The sequence below is a fragment of the Dermacentor albipictus genome, chromosome 1, assembly GCF_038994185.2.
Source record: "Dermacentor albipictus isolate Rhodes 1998 colony chromosome 1, USDA_Dalb.pri_finalv2, whole genome shotgun sequence".
In the NCBI taxonomy this organism is placed as follows: domain Eukaryota; kingdom Metazoa; phylum Arthropoda; class Arachnida; order Ixodida; family Ixodidae; genus Dermacentor; species Dermacentor albipictus.
In genome coordinates, this window is record NC_091821.1 from 325,853,124 (window position 1) to 325,875,391 (window position 22,268).

The 22,268-nt window shown below is 43.2% G+C and overlaps 1 protein-coding gene across 1 annotated transcript in view; it reads right to left on the reverse strand.

Annotated features, from left to right (window-relative positions):
* Positions 1–22,268, reverse strand: part of LOC135909199 (uncharacterized) — a 74,438-nt gene that overhangs the window by 9,318 nt on the left and 42,852 nt on the right. The window lies entirely within an intron of this gene.

Sequence of the window (22,268 nt, forward strand, 5' to 3'; positions counted from 1 at the left end):
AATAAAATATAAATGTAGCGCCAAGAGTAAGTTTACTTCTGGCTTGGAGAGGCACGGCCGCCCTCCAAAACTAGGGAAGCACAGCGGTCAGTGAGAGAAACTTGGCGATTGAATGATAGCATGACCCGGCCGCTGAGGAGGTGGAGTTGAGAGCAAAGTGCGGTGTTGCGAGCCGTGCCTGGACATCAATGTCTTAGGAGTGGGCTGAACTGGACTGGTTCGTAGCTATTTATTTATTTATTTATTTATTTATTTATTTATTTATTTATTTATTTGAATACCTTCAGGGCCCATAAGGCGTTACAGAAGGGAGTGATAACAAGAAATAGGGAATAAGAAATACAAAGAAAATATCAGGTAACATGTTCAAGTGCATTTTTAATATCACTGGTGTCCGTAATAGATACGATGGAGGTGGGCAAGTGGTTCCAATCATTACAAGTTTGAGGAATGAAAGAATGAAAGTGTTCGTTAGTGTAACAACGACGAACAAGCACTTCAACGATGGTCAATACGAGGTGATATGAATGAAGGGTGGGAAATTAATTCTTGCTAAGACGAGGGTTATGGCAGTAGATCTTGTGAAATAAGGAGAGACGTGCTATTTTCATGCGCAAGGAAAGAGACGGAAGCCGGAACGCTGTTCTCATAGATGAAACACTGGAAAGACCGGAGTAATTGGACAAAATGAAGCTTGCGCTACGATGCTGCACAGCTTCTAGGTGACTAATAAGACTTTCAGTAAGTGGATCCCACAGAGCTGATGCATATTCTAGTTCGGAACAAACAAAATTTTTATAAAGAAGGTGCTTAAGAGATGAAGGGGCCAGTGAAAAATCACATCGCAGGTATGCAATCATGCGGTTAGCACTACTGACAATATAATTAATGTGCCGTTGCCAATACAGGTAGAAATTAATGTGGACCGCTAAGTATTTCTAAGTAGCCACTTCTTCGAGAGGGGAACTATTTATGTTATACTTACAAGCGTTAGTAGAAAGCTTACGAGAAATTTTCATTAGTTTGTACTTCGTCGCGTTGAGTTTCATTTTCCATGTGTTACACCAATCAGAAATATTGTCAGTCAGTCTGTAGTAGCGATGTGCCATTATCAGAAGAAATCATGCGATATAGAACACAGTCGTCTGAAAAAAATCTCAATCGAGGAATTAATACAGTTAGGTAAATCGTTTATGTAGATTAGAAAAAGAAGGGGCCCAAGGACCGAACCTTGGGGCACCCTTCAAAGGACAGGATAGAGAGAAGTTTTTTTATCCAAGCAAGAATGTTAGGGTGAAGGCTTAGTTTACTGAGCCTAAGATAAAGTATTACATGACAGAGAAGGTCACAAGCGTTAGAGAAATATAAGAATACACAATATAACATCACAAGTCTAGAGCTACTAATATGTCATAAGTAAATGACATTGAGTTTCACAGGAGCCTGTCTTCCTGAAACCACGCTGACGAGATGTGAAAAAGGAATTAGCTTCAAGAAAGTTAACCAGGTAAGAATAAATGACATGTTCAAAAATCTTGCAAGGGACACTGGTCAATGATATTGGCCTATAATTTAGCGCAAAATGAGTGTCACCAGGTTTAAAAAACGGCACCACTTCGCCCACCTTCCAATCACAAAGCATCACACCAGAATTTAAAGTCTGAGCGAAAGTTCATACAAAAGAATGGTCGAGGAAACAGCCGCACTTTTCAAAAACTTTGCGTTTGCACCATCGACGCCGCATGTTGGATTATTGAAGGGATTATTACTGAAGGGTTCAGCACCTAAAGTGAATGTTGTGTCAGTCGTCTCATTCTTAGCGCTGTCAGGTTCTCTTCATCAATGTCGCAACGCGTCAATAACACTGAATCGTCTTTCTCGGAATGCACTTTGAAGAAAACAAAAGGATGGTCAAACCCTTCTTCCGGACTCTACTATATTTCATACTGGTTTCGCAATGTTGCACTTAAACAACTAACTAAAAATAAAAAGGACACAAGAAGAAAGCTAACAAAAATAAAAGAATAGAAGAATATTAGAGGTTGCTAGCACGTCACTCGCTACGCAGAGTAATACGACAGCCCTAGACTAACCGGGCTTTGCCGGCGAACTTCTCTGACGTAAGTTCCAACGTAGCAAGAACTGTAGCTCTGCAAAGCTATCACTACGCACTTCGCATAATTAATTAACTAATAAATAAATAAATAAATAAATAAATAAATAAATAAATAAATAAATAAATAAATAATTTCACGCGTACTACCAGGCTCGATCTTGTGAGAGGCCCGAGGCAGTAGTGGCTACAAGACATGTACAGAAAATAACATCTACTACAGTGCGCAATGGCTGGCTTAAAAAGGTACCCCACTAAGGTATGAAACAAAGCATCAGGTATGAAGTTCGCAAAAAGATAGCGCTTAGTGTTTTCCGTAAACTACTCTCGACACTCGATCAGCTTGCGAAATCGACGGGAAGGAAAAGCGGAAAAAATATATGTATACGTGTACGATATGTGGCAACAGGTGTCGTGAGATATTATCTCTTCAGATTCACACGGTAAAATGTTTATGTGTAAAAAGATGAAACATTGGTAGAAGCACGAAAACGAAAAAGCGCATACATGGGATCACGCGGAAGGGCAGGTTGAAAAGCGAACGAAGGAGGGCAGCCGATGTTCTCAACACATTTATGTTATTTCTTTAAGCACACTTGAAAATGAACCTGCGGAGTCAGAGGCAGCCTACACGACAAGCAGAGCATTTCAATCTCTAATGGCTCGAAAAAAGTGTAGATGTTTAAACATTACAGTGTCACAGGGGCACGCTAAGCTTTTTAGCTTTGCTATACCGGATAGATCGGCGGATGAGAGGCTCGGCATGCGTGCTCTAATTTATTCCTAGCTTTTCACGGTAAAGTAGACACATGTACTTTAATCATTCTCTATATCACTTTTTGTGGGGCATTTTAATTCTGCATTTTCAAGCATCAACATTACACAGGGCGTTTTTTTTTTGTTTAGCTGCACCAAATTTTTGCAATGGCCGCCTCATCGATGAGACGAGAAATGAAAATGTTTAATTGAATAATTAATATAACTATGCTAATTACCATTTTAATTAATTCATTTGCGCCACATATCTTAATGCACGAATTATAGCCGCTCAGCTGGCAGTATTACTTAGCAGTATGAACCGACTAGCCCAGCAACATATACTTCTGAGTTGGCACGTCGTAGCTACTTGGAACGAATTTCATAGACAACACCAGTTCCGAGATATTAGGTTTCAATGTGTCCGACAAAATGCATTGGCGTTCTAGTTACTTTTTTAAGAAACAGTGTTTTATGCATTCAAGCGCAAGAATAACTGGAACACCAATGCATTTCGACGGACACTTTGAAAATTAATATTACGGAACTGGTGCTATCCAGAGAACTCTTCCTAAGTGGATGCACCATGCGAACTGAGCGGCTATAATTCATAGATTGAAATATGTGGCGCAAAGCAATTTATTAAAATGTTGATTAGCGTAACTACGTTAATTATTTGATTGAACATTCCGATTTCCCGTAGAATTAATGGCCGCCTCATCGAGTGATTTAGATCTTAGAGTTAGAGTTAGAGTTAGAGTTAGAGTTGTGCTATCTGCCATAGGCAATATTTAAAAAGCTTGGTGGAGCTTAAAAAAAAAAGCCCTGTACATGTAATGCATACCAATGAAAGGATTTGAATACGAACCTTAACGCCTTTCTCTGAAATCCTACTGCACTATTTATTTATTTATTTATTTATTTATTTATTTATTTATTTATTTATTTATTTATTTATTTATTTATTTATTTATTAGAATACTGCAGGCCACATGGCCTAAGCAGGAAGGGCAATATACAAGTAGGATACACCAATGAACAAATGTTAAATATCGTAATAACGATAACGGAAGTCACAATGACAAGTTGCTACAAGCGCCAAAAATCAACGCACCAGAAAAATATTGCATATCATTTGTTATAACTGTAAGGGGAAATACATAAACAATGTATACAATATCAAGCGAAATCGAATACAAGAAAAGAACTAATTAGACAACTACGAGCACTTTGTGTGTCCCAGACCACCCACCTGTACTCGAGAATCGGGCGCACAAAAGCTTTGTAAACTGGCAGCTTAATTTCCCGCGGTAAATACCGCAAACATCGCATTCGGTTTCCGGCTGCGCCAGCCGCATTTCGACAGGGGCGGAATGCGAGAACGCTGGTGTGCCGTGCATCAGGTGCACATTAAACAACCCCACGTGGTCAAAAACTATTCCGCAGTTCCCCACTACCGCGTGCCTCGTAATCATATCGTGGTTTGGGCAAGTAAAAAGCCGCAATTCGATGCTTAAACATCACGTCAAATCACCGAGTTTCGGCCTGACCTTCTTTTTAATGTGCTACAGGTGCTCGCTCCACTTTAAGTCCCAGCTAATAACTATTGAAAAGTATCTGTAGCTTGTCACCAAATGTAATATTTTTCCATCGACTGAGTGCAGATTAATTTAAAGGATCTCATTCTCGCGTCACATTCATTGCAATTCATTTAAAAAGTTAAATTATGGGGTTTTACGTGCCATATCCACTTTCTGATTAAGAGGCCCGCTGTAATGGAGGGCTCCGGAAAATTTGACCACCTGGGGTTTTTTAACGTGCGCCTAAATCTAAGTACACGAGATTTTCGCATTCAACCCCCATCAAAATGCGGGCGCCGTGGCAGGGATTCAATCCCACAACTTCGTGCTCAGCAGCCCAACACTATAGCCACTGAGACACCACAATGGGTTTGCAATTCTTTTTCGCATTGATTTTCGTTTTCCATGTGCCTCGCCAAGATTCTACTGTAGACAGCGAGGAATTTAAAAGTGAATGGTCATCAGGACCACAGATTCTTTAACATATGACGCAATCTCCAACAAGCAAATTTGTTTTTATTAACACCTGCTGCACAATATAAATGAAAAAGAAATTAAAGAAAAATAAAAGTCCGAAATCTCCGCGTAATTCCGAATAGCACTTGCTTAGAACGTGAATATGTTCCACATGGTTTTTATTTTGTTGTATTGAAAAAAGGCATTGAATCCAAGATAGAAGGGAAATAATTTTGAGGATATGTTTAAGTTTTGTCAGCAGTTTCGTGTGCGATACCGAGTCAAGCGCTTTCTCGAAACCTAAAAATGTAACATCAACTTGCCCTTGCCCATCAAAATAGCTGCAATATCACGAATAGTTCGGTATATCTTAGTGGTAGCAAGCACTTTCACGAAATCCATGCGGCCTGGGGCTCAAGGAAGCCGTGAAGCTCAAGAAAAGTGATGTGGTTAATAATTTCGGAACATATGCAAAGTATGGAAATGGGTATATAGGAAGAAACCAATGATGCGTCTCCTCCTTCTGGCACGGGCACAATCTTTCACATTTCCTTTCACGATATTAGGCAGTTGTGACGTGGAGCATCACTCGGCATACTGGACAAGTAATGTTTTGGGTAAGTCATCAACGCCAGAAGATTTCTTTGTATCAATATTGAGTAAAAGCGACATAACACTTTCTGGTATTTTAACATCACTAAATGGGAAAAATGGGGAACACTATCGAGGGCAGAAAATATTGGCTTTTCACCCTTAATAAATATGAACACTGAACAGAAAAAGTAAGTGGACGGTTCTGCAATTCATTAAGTTCGCAGATACTCTTTCACCACTGTTGCAAAGGCTGGGTGCAGTTGTTGATTTGTGAAAGGAATGCCGTCAAAGTTCTGCCTGGGTCGACAGGAGAAGTCGCTTCATAGTGACGCTGTGACAGTAGTCTTTTGCTTCTAATGCCTTAGCTGAGGCGATCGCGCAGCAATGAAAGCTTGCCTTCGCAGGCGTGCTGCCAATACCGCTTTCTTTCGGTGCAAGCACACAATTTCTTTTGTTGTCCATAAGCGGGGCCCAGTAAGGAAGTCCTGTACGCCGATGACATCAGGCTCGGGGTTGCCGAGGGAAATGACGGCCACGTAGAGCAAACGTTGCAGGCGGCTGACGACGCGGTGCAGGAGTATCTGCGCGACACGGGCCTCGAATGCTCCGCGGCCAAATTGGAGCTCCTGCTCTACAGACCCCTGCGCTAGGGCGCCGCAAACCCAAGAACGCCGACTCTGCAACCGAGCGCACAGACAGAGAAATCAGAGCAGGTACATCGGACGGCACTGTCACCCCGCATGTTCACAACATTAGGGTACTGGGCTTGCACCTGTCGTCCAACTGCCACAACGGCAAAACCATACGCGGACTAGAGCGTGCGGTCGATGAAACGATCCGGTTGCCGAAACGCATCACAAATAGACATATTAGAATGAATGAAAGCAATACGATCCGCCTGATACAGGCGTTCGTAATCAGCCACATAAAGTACGTCGCCTCCTCAAGTGGCATTTGACCGAACGAGCCAAGCTAGACCGCCTCATCTGCAAGGCGTACAAACGTGCCATCGGATTGCCGATCAATACCAGCACGGGAAAGCTTTTCGAACTTGGTTTACACAATACCCTAGACGAGATAATCGAAGCTCACAACGTCGCGCAGTACGAGCGTTTGCCAAAGACCAGAACCGGACGACACATCCTCGAGACGCTGGACATCAGCTACCATACGCATCACGGCGAAAAGGTTGCGATACCCACACATATTCACGAGCGCACCGTCGTTTTGCCGTTGCCCAAGAAAATGCACGCGAAACGTCACGTCGGCCGGCGCGAGACATGCAAAAGAAATACGGCAGCAGCAAAGAAACCATTTACGTAGACGCAGCCCGTTACGAGTGGCGACGTGGTTTCGCGGTCGCAATCACGGACCACAGCGGATACGCACGGAAGAGACGGAGGTGGCCGAGGAAGCGGCGACAGCCTTCGCGGTAGCCACCACGGACGCCGAGGTGATAATAAGCGACTCGCAGGCAGCGATACGCAACTACGCTAGCGGCCGGATCTCCCGGGAAGCGGCCCGCATTCTCCAAACTTAAGACCGCAATATTTGCCGCAAGAACAACAGTTTCCTCGTATGGACCCCCGCCCACACGGATCTTCCGCTCCCGGGAAACGAGACGGCCCAGCCCACGCCTGCGGCAATCCCGACGTCTCGCCCACCGCGAGAACGATGCGGGCGTGGACGTGGACGGATCGCATGACCACTTTCAGAGACATCACGCAACACTTCAGATTGAACCGATATAAATACCCACCACCGCATACCAAACTAAACAAGAAACAGGCGGTTGCCTGGAGGCAATTGCAGACGCACACATATCCGAACCCGACGATCGATCCTTCACCTCTGCTGCCCCGACCTCTATTCATCCGACGACGGTAAAGCGTGCGGAGCCAGAACGCCGCTGCAGCACAGGCTGTGGGAATGCCCCGGTAGCGAGCACCAGGAGTACCCGACGAACGGGGTAGACATGGCATTCTCGAACCGAGGGGGGGCGGGGCGCGTTGGGAGGTGGCCCTGCTCAGCCACGACCTCGCCGATGAACTATGGTTTGTCCGGCACGCCGCGGAAGCCGCCTGTGTCGAAGGGCTCGAGGGCGCCACCTAGGCTGGTGTGCTTGTGGCCTCACCCCGCCCAAATCGCCGGACATTTAGAATAAAGTTTTCATTCACACACTCCATAGGTGGGCTCTGCGCAAGGCTATTAATTTCCTTCGTGCAAAGCGATTCACGCAATACAACATTGTTAAAGAGCTGCCAAGGATCCTCTACTGAGCACGAAGCAGACTGGAAGAGCAAAACGAAGGCAGTTAAGGAAAACAAAAGGGAATCTAGTATTTGCACACCATTGGCTCGTGAAAAACAAACACTGAACTCTTTTATCGCGATCGGCTTTTGCCAGCTTGGTTCAAACAGACTTCAAGACACACCACTTTGTGGCCTAATATCCCGACCATATACTATGATGCTATTTTCGACCATACCGACTTGGGGTGCGAAAATATTTTACCTGCAGGACAAGGTCATCAAAAGAGCTGAAGAAGCCACCCGGACCCACGGGCTCGTGGCTGCCTAACAACAAGGTCATCCGTCAATACCTTGTTTTCAAATAAAGTCTTTACTCACTCACTCACTCCCACCAAGCCGTGCTAATCATTTATGCGCGCATTCCATGCACTTTTTGTCTCGCAATGATTCCATTTTCTTCACGAAGAAAATGCATTAAGAAAAGAAGGTGACGGTCAGTGTTCCTTATTCTCCGTTACTTACTTATGCTATATCTATCGAATTTATGCAGAAATGCTGGACCAGAGCTGCGCACTCGCCTAGAACGCTAAATTTATACATTATTTGGATGTGCACTATTTATTTATTTATTTATTTATTTATTTATTTATTTATTTATTTATTTATTTATTTATTTATTTATTTATTTATTTATAAGCACTGCTAGGTGGTTGCTGCTTTCGAGACACGGAACAATATTTTCTAAGAGTTATTTTCGTTTGATTTCATTCGTTCTTTAGCATTCGTTCTTGCAAAGTAGTCAGTCGCCGTGATAGCTGGGTTGTGTGTTCATGCGAATCTATGGCGACGGGCAAAATGGATGGAAAATGAAAAAAAATAAAGACAGGCTCAGCGAAGTGTCAAATCTAAAGAAGAAGAGGTAGACGGACATGGTAGTTAATATGAGTCGCTTATTCAATCTTCATTGTATGTTTCTTGAATTCTGGGGTTATACGGGCCCAAACCACGATTTGACTATGAGGCATGCCGTAGTGGGGGACTCCAGATTAATTTTGACCACCAGGGCATCTCTAACGTACCCCCAATGCATGGGAAATGATCGTTTTTGCATTTCGCACCCATCGAAAGGCGGCCTTGACGGCCGGGGTTTGATCCCGCAAACTCATGCTCTGCAGCGAAACATCACAGCCGCTAAGCCACCACTATGGATGGTAATATGTTCCTATTCGATCACTTTCTGTCTCTTATTTATCTTCTTCATTCCCTCATTCCGTACGTGTTTTCTATCGTATTTCACGCGCATTTACGTCTACTTTGTCTTGTTAGCGTCGACAAATGGTTGACCCCTTCTTTTTTCTCAGTGTTTGACACTCTGGAATGCGCCCCTCAGTGCGAGGAATATGGCCTGTTAGGCCCAAGTGTTTACGGCTGCTTCAAAACACACGCCCAAACAAGGCTCTGTTGGCGCACTCGCGCTACCGGCGGCTATCTGCTCTCCGTGCTTCTACGAACCAGCTCTCCTCAGTCCCTAACCCTAATCGACCATTATTATTATTATTATTATTATTATTATTATTATTATTATTATTATTATTATTATTATTATTATTATTATTATTATTATGTTGTTGTTGTTGTTGTTGTTGTTGTTGTTGTTTAATGGCATTCCCTTTGAGGCCGGGCACAAACAATAACTTAGCCTGATTAATTTCATCCCGTTTTATTTATTACATCTATCGCTGTGTAACGTTTTCGCCTATCTGGTCTCGGCCTTAACTTTCGTATTTATATCCTTTGTCAGTATTTTGCACCATTACCTCTGCTTGCAATGACTCCAGGTCTATCACTCCTTTCCCTGCATTTTTTCCCCCAATATTCTAATCGGTTCTTACTTATCTCGACTGCTGAGCAGTTAACCCCTGCACCTTCTTTGAATTCCAACGCTTCTGCGAACTCCCGACGTGTCTCGCCGGGTGAGTATACTGGTATTCCATTACGATGTGCCGAGTTGTTTCCGAGCTTTATTTCTTTTTTATTTCTTTCTTTTTTTTTGCAGCCCACTGTTGCCTCATCATGTGGCGCATATTTCCGCCTGTGCGTTTTAATGCGAAAGCATTATATCTCCTTTCACACATACGGCTTAACTTTTTCTTAACTTTTTTTTTAGCTTTTTTCATACGGCTTAACTGAGTGATGGTATACCTAAAATGGCCGACGGCGAAAAGGGTGAAAACAAGTCAAAAAATGCTCGAATCGACGTCCAATTTTTCAGGGAGTTTCCTATAAACAAAGTAAACTAGTGGCTTCGAAAAGAAAACTTAATGCGTTTCAGTCTCGGTGGGAACAGAGCCCGGGCCACCGGGGGTGCGAGACGAGCACGCATCCCTGACGTCATTGCGGCTCCGCGGTTCTGGCTGACTGAAGGCGTGCCTACAGTGCGTGCGTCACAGCACACGCCCCGTCGCAGCCAACCGGCTGGCCAGAGATGCAGCCTTGTGCGCGCGTCATTGGGCACGTGACTCCGCTGACAACGGAGAGGAGGTGGCCCACCCCGTCTTGAGTGTATGAAATGATCGCGTTCATGACGTTCCGAGGTCCACAAATGGCATAATGCTTTTGCATTCCCACTCATAAGCAGTCGTTAGTGGCTCTGCCGAATTTTTTGTCCTCAGACAGCCAGCTCTGGCCTCAAATGGCAAGGTGCTTCCATTTGAGTTGTCATGCCGACCTTCCCTCCTGATTTCATTGTCGGCCGGTTTGTAAATCTCCAAGAACTTTTTTTTCTTTCTATTTCCATGCTTTACATCCAATTTACTGTCTCTGTTTATTCACGATTAATTTAGGAAATTTGCAGGCGCAAGTTGGAATCAGCTGGCGCAACATAGAGGTTCTTGGAGATCACTGGTAAAGATCTTCGTCCTTCAGTGTACATAAAAATAGGCTGATGATAGTGGTGGTGATGCTGATGATGATCGCAGACGTCCTTGACCTCTCCCGTTATTTTGTTTCCACGTTTTTGAGGTACAGATATTTGTGCACTTTAACCGACCATTTCATTCATGTTACCTAGCCTTTTTTAAAAACTAATCTTGCTCTGTGCTTCTCGGACTTTAAAAGAAGCCCAACCCATGTCAACTTGCGCGGCCTCATTTGTGGCTTTACCGTGGGCCCACAAAGCCAGTGGACCTACCGCCCTCGGTTTAATCTCGAACCCCGAGAAGATTTCTGATTTATGATACAGGACTGCATTTGCTAACGGTATCGCTGGCACCATTACTCTGTTCCAGATTCTACGCACCATCTGATACCACCTTATTGTAGTTTCATTCTGTTTGCATTATTGCTGTATTTATTTTTCATTTTATTTTTTATTATCTTTGCGAAAGCTTGAGTAGGTCTTTCGTTCGTTTTTTTATACTGCTTGCCTATGGGTATGACTTCCTGTTTTCTTGATGCTACGTCGTCACTCGTCTCTTCATTAAAGATCATAATTCCCGAATTTTCTGTGCTAAACTTAAGGCCTAGATACGTCGGTGCAATGACAGTTATATTTGCAGGCCTCTATAAATCCCTTTAATTGTCCACTAGTAGAAGAACGTCGTCCGCATGCATCAGCCCAGCGACATTCTGTTGAAGAATTTGCTCATTGCGGGTGTAAGACAGATCAAAACCTAATTCACTACTTTCCCGTCTTCTATGCACCTAACATAAAACGTGGACAACAATGCAGAGTGAGGCCATCCCTGCTTCAATCTTCGGTGAATTTCCACAACGTAATTGCATTTCCAGCCCTTCCATGCGATTTGTACTCCGCTTTCCTTATATATCTCCCTCAACAGCTTCACGAAATCGCGCTCTATGCTCTCATGCTTGAGAATATCCCATAGAAATTCCCTGGCTGCGTTATCATGGGCTCCTTTAATACCTAGAAATGCTATCCATAAAGCTTTCTCCTGAGCTATTGAAGTCTCTACGCACTGCGTTAGTACAAAAATATTATCGTCTAAACGTCTGCCTGGTCTGAACCCATTCTGTAGTTCCCCTAGTATATCGTTTCTCTCCGCTGAGTTCAACAGCTCTAATTTTATTGCCTTCATAGTCATCTGTTTAGCGCTAACGTTACTGTAACTAGTGCGTACGAGTTCGTCTTATCCTTATCACATTTGCACTCATAGATAACATTCATCGTGCTTTCACGCCACCTAAACCGAATGTGTATTTATTTATTTATTTATTTATTTATTTATTTATTTATTTATTTATTTATTTATTTATTTATTTACACATACTGCAGCCCGATTGAGCTATCGCAGGAGTCGGTTTGTACATTGCATTGAACAAAACATTCTTCTGGACAAATCAACTTCCACACCGTAGGAATCATGATAACTTCAAAACAAAAGATACAATGAGCAATAATAAACACAGTATGAATCAAGTTAACTTCTACGAAAATTACTATGAAGGCAGTGACCTAATTTCACCTCGTAGTAAGCTCCATTTTTCTATTGTGCGAGAAAAGAAGCTGAACCTAAATAGGTTAGTACGCGGTTGAAAAGGTGCAAGGTTAAGGTTATGGTTATTCCTAGTAGGCGTCAATTTATCAGGAGACAGATAGTTGTTCTTTAATGAGTAGCGTGGGGTCTTAATGAAATTATGCAACAATTTAAGTTTTCACGATTGTTCCGCTCGGACAGAGGTTGTAGACCTAGTGCAACAAGGTGAGATGAGGGTGAGAAGTTCCAGTCATAACGGCGGTATGTGAAACAAATTGCTTTGTTTTGAACTGATTCGAGGGTGTTAATGTAAGATGTTTTATAAGGGTTCCAGATGGGGCAACCATACTCGAGAATGGGTCGGATGAGCGATTTATATGACAGCAATCTTGTTTCAGTCGGAGCTTTTCGCAATGTACGAGTTAGATAGCCTATTTTCATGGGCGCTTTATTGCATATGTATTCAATATGCCTAGACCATGACATGTTAGGTGTGAAGATGAGGCCGAGGTACTTGTACACCCGTTCAAGGGAAAAGTCATTAAACGAATGTGAAACAAAGAAACAGAAGTGCGCTTACTAAAAGATAAAGTCACTGTTTTTACAAAGTTTATGTTCATTTGCCATTTGTCGCACCCCCTGCAAAATTGTGTAGAAGAATCATTAAGTGAAAGGTAGTTAACATTCGTGGTAATTACGCTATGCAGAACACAGTCGTCAGCATAAACGCGGATGTTTGCGGATATATGATTCGGCAAATCATTGATATACAATAAGAACAAAAGTGGTCCGACCACTGAACCCTGGGTGAACTCCGGACGTCACATTTGCTACGAACGAGTTTGAGGAATTAAACGAAACATACTGGGAACGGTTATGTAAAAAAGCTAGCGATCCAGTCAACTAAGGAAGAGTTATTCAGTATAGCGCAAAGCAAAGCTTGTGGAGAAGTTTTGAGTGTGTAATAGTGTCGAATGCCTTGAAAAAATCTATGAAAATGGCATCTATTTGATTTCCAGTGTCGAGAGCATGTGAAATGTCATGCGAGAATTCTGCGAGCTGAGTTATTGTACTAAACCCGCGGGGAAAACCATGCTGGGCATCACTCAAAATGTCATTATTTTTAAGAAATTCCATAATATGCTTAAAGATTATATGTTCAAGAAGTTTACATGATCGAGACGTTAATGACATCGGACGATAGTTTAATGGCGACCGTTTGTTGCCGGATTTATGCAAGATAAAAATTTTTGCCAATTTTCAAACCAAAGGGACTGTCGAAGTAGATAAAGACTTTTGAAAAATTACAGAAAAATATCGACTACTTCAAGCACAATATCTTACAAAAGAAGCATTGTTAATACCATCAGGGCCACAGTATTTTTTTAATTTCCAAGCGCAAGATTAAATTCAAGACAAATTCGAGAGACATGGTAATATCGCCACTTGAATAATGTGAGGCACGACTGAAGGTAGATAAGTTGAAGTTATTAGTTGTGAATGCCGATTGAAAATATTTGTTGAATGCGGTAGCGCTAATTAATGGACCATCGAAAGGAACATTATTTATAACAACTGTATCTGTGGAGGATGAGCTGGGTAATATTGAAGCCCAAAATGTTCTAGGGTTACTTTTCATTAGACCTTGTAATGTAACCCTGAAGTAGAAGTCCTTTGATAAATTAATTCTTAGGCGAAATTGCGCCTTGGCTTTTCAAGACAACCCACCAAGAAGTTAACATCATTGCAATATCTAGGAATTGCAGCTGGTGAAATTGAAAGAGACCGTAAATTAGGAGAGAAAAGATCAGGCCATACTCGGCCGATGATTGTGAAATTCTTCAACTTGAAAGAAAAACCAATATACTGTAAGATGCATTTAAACTAAAAAAGTTAGAATCGTCTCACGTATGGACTGAAGAGATTTTTTCACCGAGGATACAATTCATTAGGAAGAAGCTCTGATATTTCACTCGTTCCAAACAGAATCCCAGTGAAAGATTAAAACTTCTCTTTGACGAGCTTCTACTAAACACGATTTACTTCTTAGACCATACCACTAACGAAGTAACTGCCCTCCCGAAGCGTCACGTCCCCATGAAAACCCAATAATGTAAAAAATGAACGCTGTGATGCGTCCAAACCTCGGCAGTTTAGTTTGTAAGCAAGATAAGCTGTGTTCTTATGTTGAATCATGTTTGGTAGGCATCGTTCTAGGCACCGAAACCTCGTTCACTCGAGATTTCGGATAACAAACTGTCCTTGCCTCGTGAGTTTTCGTTATTTAGAAAAGATAGGACTAGCATATCCCAAAAGTCAAGACAACAGCCTGCACGCAAATCGCTTGGTTTACTCCGCATGTAAAGCGTTGTATTAAGAAAAAGAAACGTTTATATTCAACAGGTGAACTATCAGTATCTGGGGAAAATTTGAGGCGCTATCGAGAGCAACAACAGTCAAAAACAAATTTTTCAACCACGACATTTCAAATATGCTTCGCAATGACACAAAAAAAATTTGACAAGTTGTTGACCTAAATTACGCATCAGACTTGACGGTATCGTTCTTTCGGCACATTCTTTCTTCGGCACATGTTGCTATTGAATTCAACGAGTTTTTTTTTTTTTTTTCACATCTCTTTTCACAAATGAGACCCCTGTACTTGGTAGCCTCCAGGCCCCTATTTTACGTTCAGGCATGCACGACATTAATGTCACTCAATGGGTAGGCAACCTGACTCTTGACTATAGTTAACATCCCTCCCTGCCTTTTATCTCTCTCTCTCTCTCTCTGAAGGAGTACAGTCTTGTATCGATCGTCTTCCAACTAACTCGGCTCCCGGTCCTGATGGCATCTGCCCTAAGCTTCTTAAAATGTACAAATATTCAGTATGTCACATTTTAGCCACAATTTTTCAATTGTCCAACAACATGGGATGCGTCCCAAACGATTATAAAGAAGCTTGCGTAATTCCCATATTTAAATTTTGTGATTCGTCTAACCCATGAGCTACACCCAAATTCTTCAGCCAGCACGTGTTGTAAACTTCCCAAACACATCATTTCCTCTGCGGCAATGAAGTTTCTTACGTAACATAACTTTTTCTTTATCAATCAGCACGAATATTTGCATGATCAATCCTGCGAAACGCAACTGTTTGAATTAATAACTTGCATCACTCCATTCATTCTTTGCATCAAATTGATGCGATATTTGTAGGCTTCGCGAAGGCTTTTGAAAAGGTTCCTCACTTGCGGCTTATTCATACACGGACAGATCTTTACACAAATGCAAGAATAATTAGGTGGATTGCCAACTTTTTAACTAACCGCTAACAATCAGTTTTCGTTAATGACCATTCGTCTCCGTTAATACACGTCTAACTTGGAGTACCGCAGGGTTCCCTGCTCGGGTCTATCTTATTTTTCGTTTATGTTAACGATATCAGTAATGGTATCTGTTCCATAGTCAGGTTATTCGCTAACCATTGCGTGATCTACAGACAAATTACTAAACTTGAGGACATCTGCTACCTTCAGTCTGACCTAGACAACGTACCTCAGGAAATGAGACAATAAGTGGCAAATGGAAATTAACATTACTAAAACAAAAGCTGCCAGAATAATCATATAACCCCTGTTTTATGATTACATATTAAACAACGTGCCCATAGCCTCTGTATCCGCAATAAAATACCTGAATATTCGCTTGTCATCCGATCTGTCATGAAACACTCATATAGACGCGATTGTTAGTAAAGCATCCAGATCACTTGGCTTCATAAGGCGCAATTTGCACTCGACTAACGTGGAGACCAAACTTCTTGCTTACGCCACCTTAGTACGCTGTAAAATCGAATACGCCTCCTGAATTTGGAATCCACATCAGGCCTACCTCAAACACAAATTGTAGTCTCTGCAAAATAAGGCTGCTCGTTTAATCACAAGAAACTACTCACGTACATCGATTACTGCTGAAATCAAATCATCTGTTAATCTAGCTCCTCTCGAAAAATGCAGGCTTACACTACTTTACTTCTTTCATAAACTTTACCGCAATAAGTCGTCCCACGTTACTCAAAATATCAGGCCAGCTCACCGTGCGTCTTTGCGACTTGATCGCCAACTTAAAATCGAACCTATCTTCGCCCGCACTAACCTGTTTTTCCGCTCACCTCTCTCCTCGCTATCCGTCAAGGGAATCTGCTTCCTGCTGACATCGCATGCATAGTTAATCATGACTCATTTGCACATAGTTTAATATTGTTTCTCTAAATCTTAACTAATGGTTATCAGTAATTCTGGCCACCTCCCCTCTAAAAAAAGATGGAAGTAAAAAAAAGGAGAAAAAAGAAAGGGAAAAAGAAAAAAGTTATATTCTAGGGATATTCTCATGATGTTCTGATGATGTTCTGGAATTATATTCTGATGTTCTGATTTAATCTGTTATTTTCCTTTCACGTTTAATAATGTATATTCAATTTTTTTATTTCCTTGTTTTATTTAGCGTTGTTTTATCATATACATGGAATACCTTTCATTATAAGGGTTTGAAGTATTTTAGGAACCTTGAACCTCGTGATTACTATACTTTTTTTACGCATTGTACCACAGTGCTGCTACGGCTTCCCTGACGTTGGTTAAACTTTCGTTCTCAGTACGCTCCCCTACCACCTACGCAGTCAACGCGTCCGCTGTGATCCCTCATGCTACGTTACACCAACTGCAGCGCCGCTCCTTCAAGTCGTGGAGCTCGCCCCCAAGTAAGCGTGAGGTGATAAACATATTAAGGATACTGTCGTATGTCCGTACAAGTGTCGACTAAGTCTGAACAGCAGATTGCATCAAGAAAGAGGCAACCACGACCTACAGCTCACTGATAACTGAGATTTATTTCACCAAGTAGTCCTTACATAGAGAAAACAGACATAAAACGTCGCAGTTACGTTCAAAAGACGAAGCTACAGAAAATTAGTAGGTATCTATACGAAGTCAGGATATTAGTTTTATCGGACATATGAGCTTGTAACCTTTCGCTTACTAATCAAATTAACAAGCATGGTGTCACGCGCGCAAGTAACATGAGCACATCTCACTCGATGACCGCGCACAGTCACTGTCAAAACGCTGGAGTGAGGAAGCGCGGCAGCAGCAGCGGGCGAACTTACCTTCGTGCTGCATACTCGCCGTGGTTGCTCAGTGGCTGTGGTGTTGGGCTGCTTAGCACGAGCTCGCGGGATCGAATCCCGGCCACGGCGGCCGCATTTCGATGGGGGCCAAATGCGAAAACACCCGTGTACTTAGATTTAGGTGCACGTTAAAGACCCCCAGGTGGTCGAAATTTCCGGAGTCCTCCACTACGGCGTGCCTCATAATCAGAAAGTGGTTTTGGCGCGTAAAACCTCATAATTTAATTTAATTTTTTTCGTGCTGCATCTCGCTTCAATGCGAACTAAGCGGCTAGAGCATAGCACACACGAAGCAATCAGCACTCGGCGAACTGCTGTCCCCATTGCAGATCGCTTTCAGTATACAGCGCACGCGGTCGCGCCGGAATGGGACACCCCCCTCCCTCCGCTCACCCCCAGTGCCTTGCGCATGACGGAAAACGGAGCGCTTCCTCCCTTGCGTGCACAAGATTGAGCCGCCATGGTCGGCTTACCCTCACACACTTTCGCTCGCACGTACAGCATACGGCACGCGGCGACGATATTATCGCCCTTGAACTTTATACGAAACATCACGGCGACGGCGACGGCAGAAAGCTCCTGGAGTGTCCACATAATTGCTATCGCAATAAAATGCGTAAACAACGTGCATCTGAAAGCCATCATTGCAGAGTAGTAGCGTGGTGGAAGCTTTGTCACAAAACATGTTTTTTATTTACTTTTAATTTCACGGATGGAGAGCCGACGTTAAGCGTTGAAATTTTCATGCATCAGCGATTCTTCTAGCACTTACTGCGAAAGCTGGTGCTTGCGCTTTAGTGAACTATGAGATTGAGTAAATTCTGTGCTCCAGTGTCACTATACATACAATGGTGCGGCCGATGTCTCGAACCAATAGCGTTTACGGACAAAGAAACTATCTCTGAAGCAGTCATCATTGGAGTCCTTCAATATCTTTTCTTACGCAAATATAACCTCAGTGTGCAGTCGAAATTGCGAAATTCAATCATCCTTGACTACAAAAGAACGGCACGCGACCGTACACTTATTTGGGAAATCAAGCGCGCAATCGAGCTCACCGAACTAGCTTTCAGCGAACTCCTTCGAATCATTTGACTGGAACGCCTTTCTGCGATATTGTCCTCCGTGAACAACCCCCTCAGCGAACTGCTAGCGAGAAGAGGCAGGCCTGCTGAGGCAGTCTTACTCAGACAGCTTTTAACGTGAGTGAGTTCTGGAAAAGTAGGCAGCGCCTTTACATCGCTTGCAAACGTAGTAAGCTCAACCGGTAACCTTCATATTAAGGATAAACGCGATGGAAGCAAGCGGAGATCTACCGCACAAGCTGCAGCTCTTGAGGATAAATTTTTTAGCGGATTGCCATGCGAAATAATGGTAATGCACTACGGTGCGGTGACAACACGAAAGCGCTTCTTGGAACTTTTCGCAAGGCTGCTTCATATTATAAGCCCTGAAGAATGGCATAATGGCACCCACATAAAGGACACAGAAACAAAAAAATGTGTACAGCAGACGGAAAGACAACTCTCAAAAGTCTCCGCTGAAGACGCACTCAATACACTTGAAAAAAATATAAATGTCGAAGTTTTCGCGTTCATACAGGATAGCATTGTTATAGAACAGAACCAGACGGCGCCCGCGGACGCCTCCATTATACAGACAACTGTAGTCTACGGAGAAGGCATCGCTAATGGCAATACGCTTTCGTTCCCTAGTCATCTGCAGCGACAATACTTGTACGAGTGTAATCACTCTCTCGACGCTCTTAGTTTTCAAAGAAAAGAAATAATTATGCAGATCCCACACACTGTGGAAACCTATGTAAGCGAAGCTTTCCGGGCTGGATGCTTTGATTGACGATAATTAGCGGTGATGTTGACGGCTGAAGCTTAATTTGTTCAACGTTAAGGCTAACACGACAGTGGTGATTCGACGTTAAACGTTACCTTGCGTGCACCACTGCTGTTTGTCTGTGTAGTGCACAGAACACACAGGGAGAGGTGTTTGTTTGAGGCGCTGTTATGCGCTATATTTTATAACCTCTGAGAGGGTTGAACGTTGTCATTTCCTCACATGGCTGATCGCATTGTGGCAGAATTATTGAACTTGAATTGGATCATAGGGCGGTAGGTTCCAAAACCACACTCGGATTATGAGGCAAGTCGTATAGTGGCGGACTCCGGATTAATGTTGACACCGTGATGTTCTTTAATGTGTCCCAAAGTCTAAGTGCACATGCGTTTTCCATTTCCTGCCATGCAAAACACCGCTTTCACCCTAGCCAGTATGGCGCTGCTCATAGGTGGCGCCACTACGTTCACAATATGGTGGCGCCTACAAAAAAACGGTGTATACGTGCTGCAAAAACAGGTTCGTGTAAAAAACCAAAAGCGAAATAGACAGGGAAGCGACCAACGAGTAGAGAAAAGACAAAACTGGTGCGTTTAAGAAAGTAAATATATCACTGATAAATGAGCCCTATTGGAAATCAGGATGTCTGCACAAAAAAACAATAAATAAATAGAAAAAAATAACAATGAAGACACCACATTTCAGTGTGCCTTTATTATCTATGCATTCGTTAGCTCCGTCAAACACCATCCTAGAGGACGCGTTCGAATAGGTCTCCTTTTTGCAGCTACGCAGTACTGAGTCCGATTTGTCACATCTTCAGTGGCTTTCTTGATGACCGACGCCTGAATTCTACAGCAGACATCCGATATCCTTGCCTTGAACTAATCTGACTTCCGTCATCATCATGTAAGCACGATCTTTCACATAACCCCAAAGAAAGATATCGAGTGAAGAGAGGTCAGGTGACCTAGTCGGCCAGCTTACAGGCCCGTGCCTTCCAATCTATTGCGCATGAAAAGTGGCATCCAGCCAGTTTCGAGCTCGCCTGTTGCTGTGCGCGGGTGCTCCACCTAGCTGATATACCACAGAAGTGGAAGACATGACAACGGGACTTCGCTGAGAAACTCATCCACCGCTCCTTCAAGGATTTCGTTCACGTAACAGTGTGCAGTCAGTGTATGATCGAAGAAGATGGGACTGATCGGCGTAAATTACGAACCACACATTCAGCGACCACTAGTACTGTTGCCGATTGCGCTTTACCCACCATAGAAATATGGCACAGTGGTTCTGTGCAGCCAGGAAGTTAAAGCCAATAATGTTGATTCCCTTGATTCTGTGAGGAATGCAGTCGCTTTCGGACATAGCTGAGTTTACACGCCGGCACAGGGCGAAGACATCTTCAATGCAAGACGTCTACGACTCCACGGAAAATCGAACACGCTGGTCGAGCTTCTTTTTCGCGATCTCGGTGTGAATACCCGGAACATCAAAAATAACACGAAACTTTTGTGTGAAAGTGGTCCAGTCAGGGAATTCGGGCTCATGATTCAAGAAGCAAGTTTTAGCTACGCCGGAGATGTAGAAAGGGACGTTGCGTAGTTTACGAGGATCGTCCCACCCATTGTAGTCGCTGACTCGATAGTAGTTATCGAGCCAGTCTTCGACGTCTTTCCCGTGTAAGCCAGCGAATACTTGGGGGTCACGCTGACGGCTGTTGATTATCCAGACGGAAAAAGGCTGGGCAGAGACGGCTGCGTCACTTGTACAGCGTGGGTCTTGACTGGACATTGCAGCACACGGTGGCGTGATGCGACGACCCGAGCGGAGCTCCAGGGAGGAACGGTGAGAACACTTGAGGAACAAGGAGCAGCCTCGAAGATCCCGCGCTATTCTCGAAGATCCCCTGCTGCGACGACAAAGATGTCGCGGCTCTGATGATGACATACGATGATGACATGAATCAATGCTGATATGTACAGATGACGAAGATGAGATGGGAATACTTTGCTCAAAATATGTGCATTGTGTTACGAATTTACGCAAAGCTGGGTTTTTTTTTTGCTCTCTCTTTCATGTGTTAACATTCAGGTAAGTGAGCTTTTCGTGCATTCAGAGCCCTGTTGCTGCCCTGTGCATCAACCATGACCATTTAAAGGTCCTGCCAATACGGAGTCTACTTTTTCCTTTAAGGGCCGTGCACTGAATCGACCCAGAACACCGGGATCCAATATCGGATGAGCCTCTTCTCCTGTGTATGTCTGCACTGCCGTGTCAGAGGGGACGTTGCTATTTTATCGGCGACTACAGTGCAGAGCTTACCGCTGCCAAAGTGCATCTGAAGTGACCTTTTGCGAGGAACTGCAATGGAAAGACAATCGGCAATGCCACTACTGTTCGATCTTTTTCTTTTCTTTTTTTCTGGCAGCCCTGGTTTAGTCAGCGTGTGGGCGTAGCGCAGCTGCATGCTGTCAAGTATAGCGTTGCCTGTGTGCTGCAAATGGTGGGAAAACCCTACCAGACCGGAGCCTTCTGATCGCTTAGTAACAGCAACGCCATCACCAATATTAATGAATAGAATGCACCTCCACACGCATGCCATCCAGTCTAACGTTTCTTTTAATGAGAAAGAAAAAGAAAAACGAGGGCGTGATTACGATATTTGGAACAATGTTTGAATATAATCGGGTTGGCCTTTGACAAGCGATACTGCAGCAACCGCGGTTTTGTTTCATCGGCAACAGGCTGTGGATATCTGAAAAAATCCTTCTCTATTATAATACTCCTCTTCTCTTTTTTATGCGTTGTACGACGTTCCCACGGTGTCCTCGGTGAACTAAAAGGAGTCAGCCTGCTTATATTTAATGAAAATTGGCGACAAATTATTGGGGATGTGTAGGCAAAGTTCAAACTATACTATGTAGGTTAATTACGGTCTGTACAGTAAGTTACGCGTTATAAGTGCGTTGTGAAAGCCTT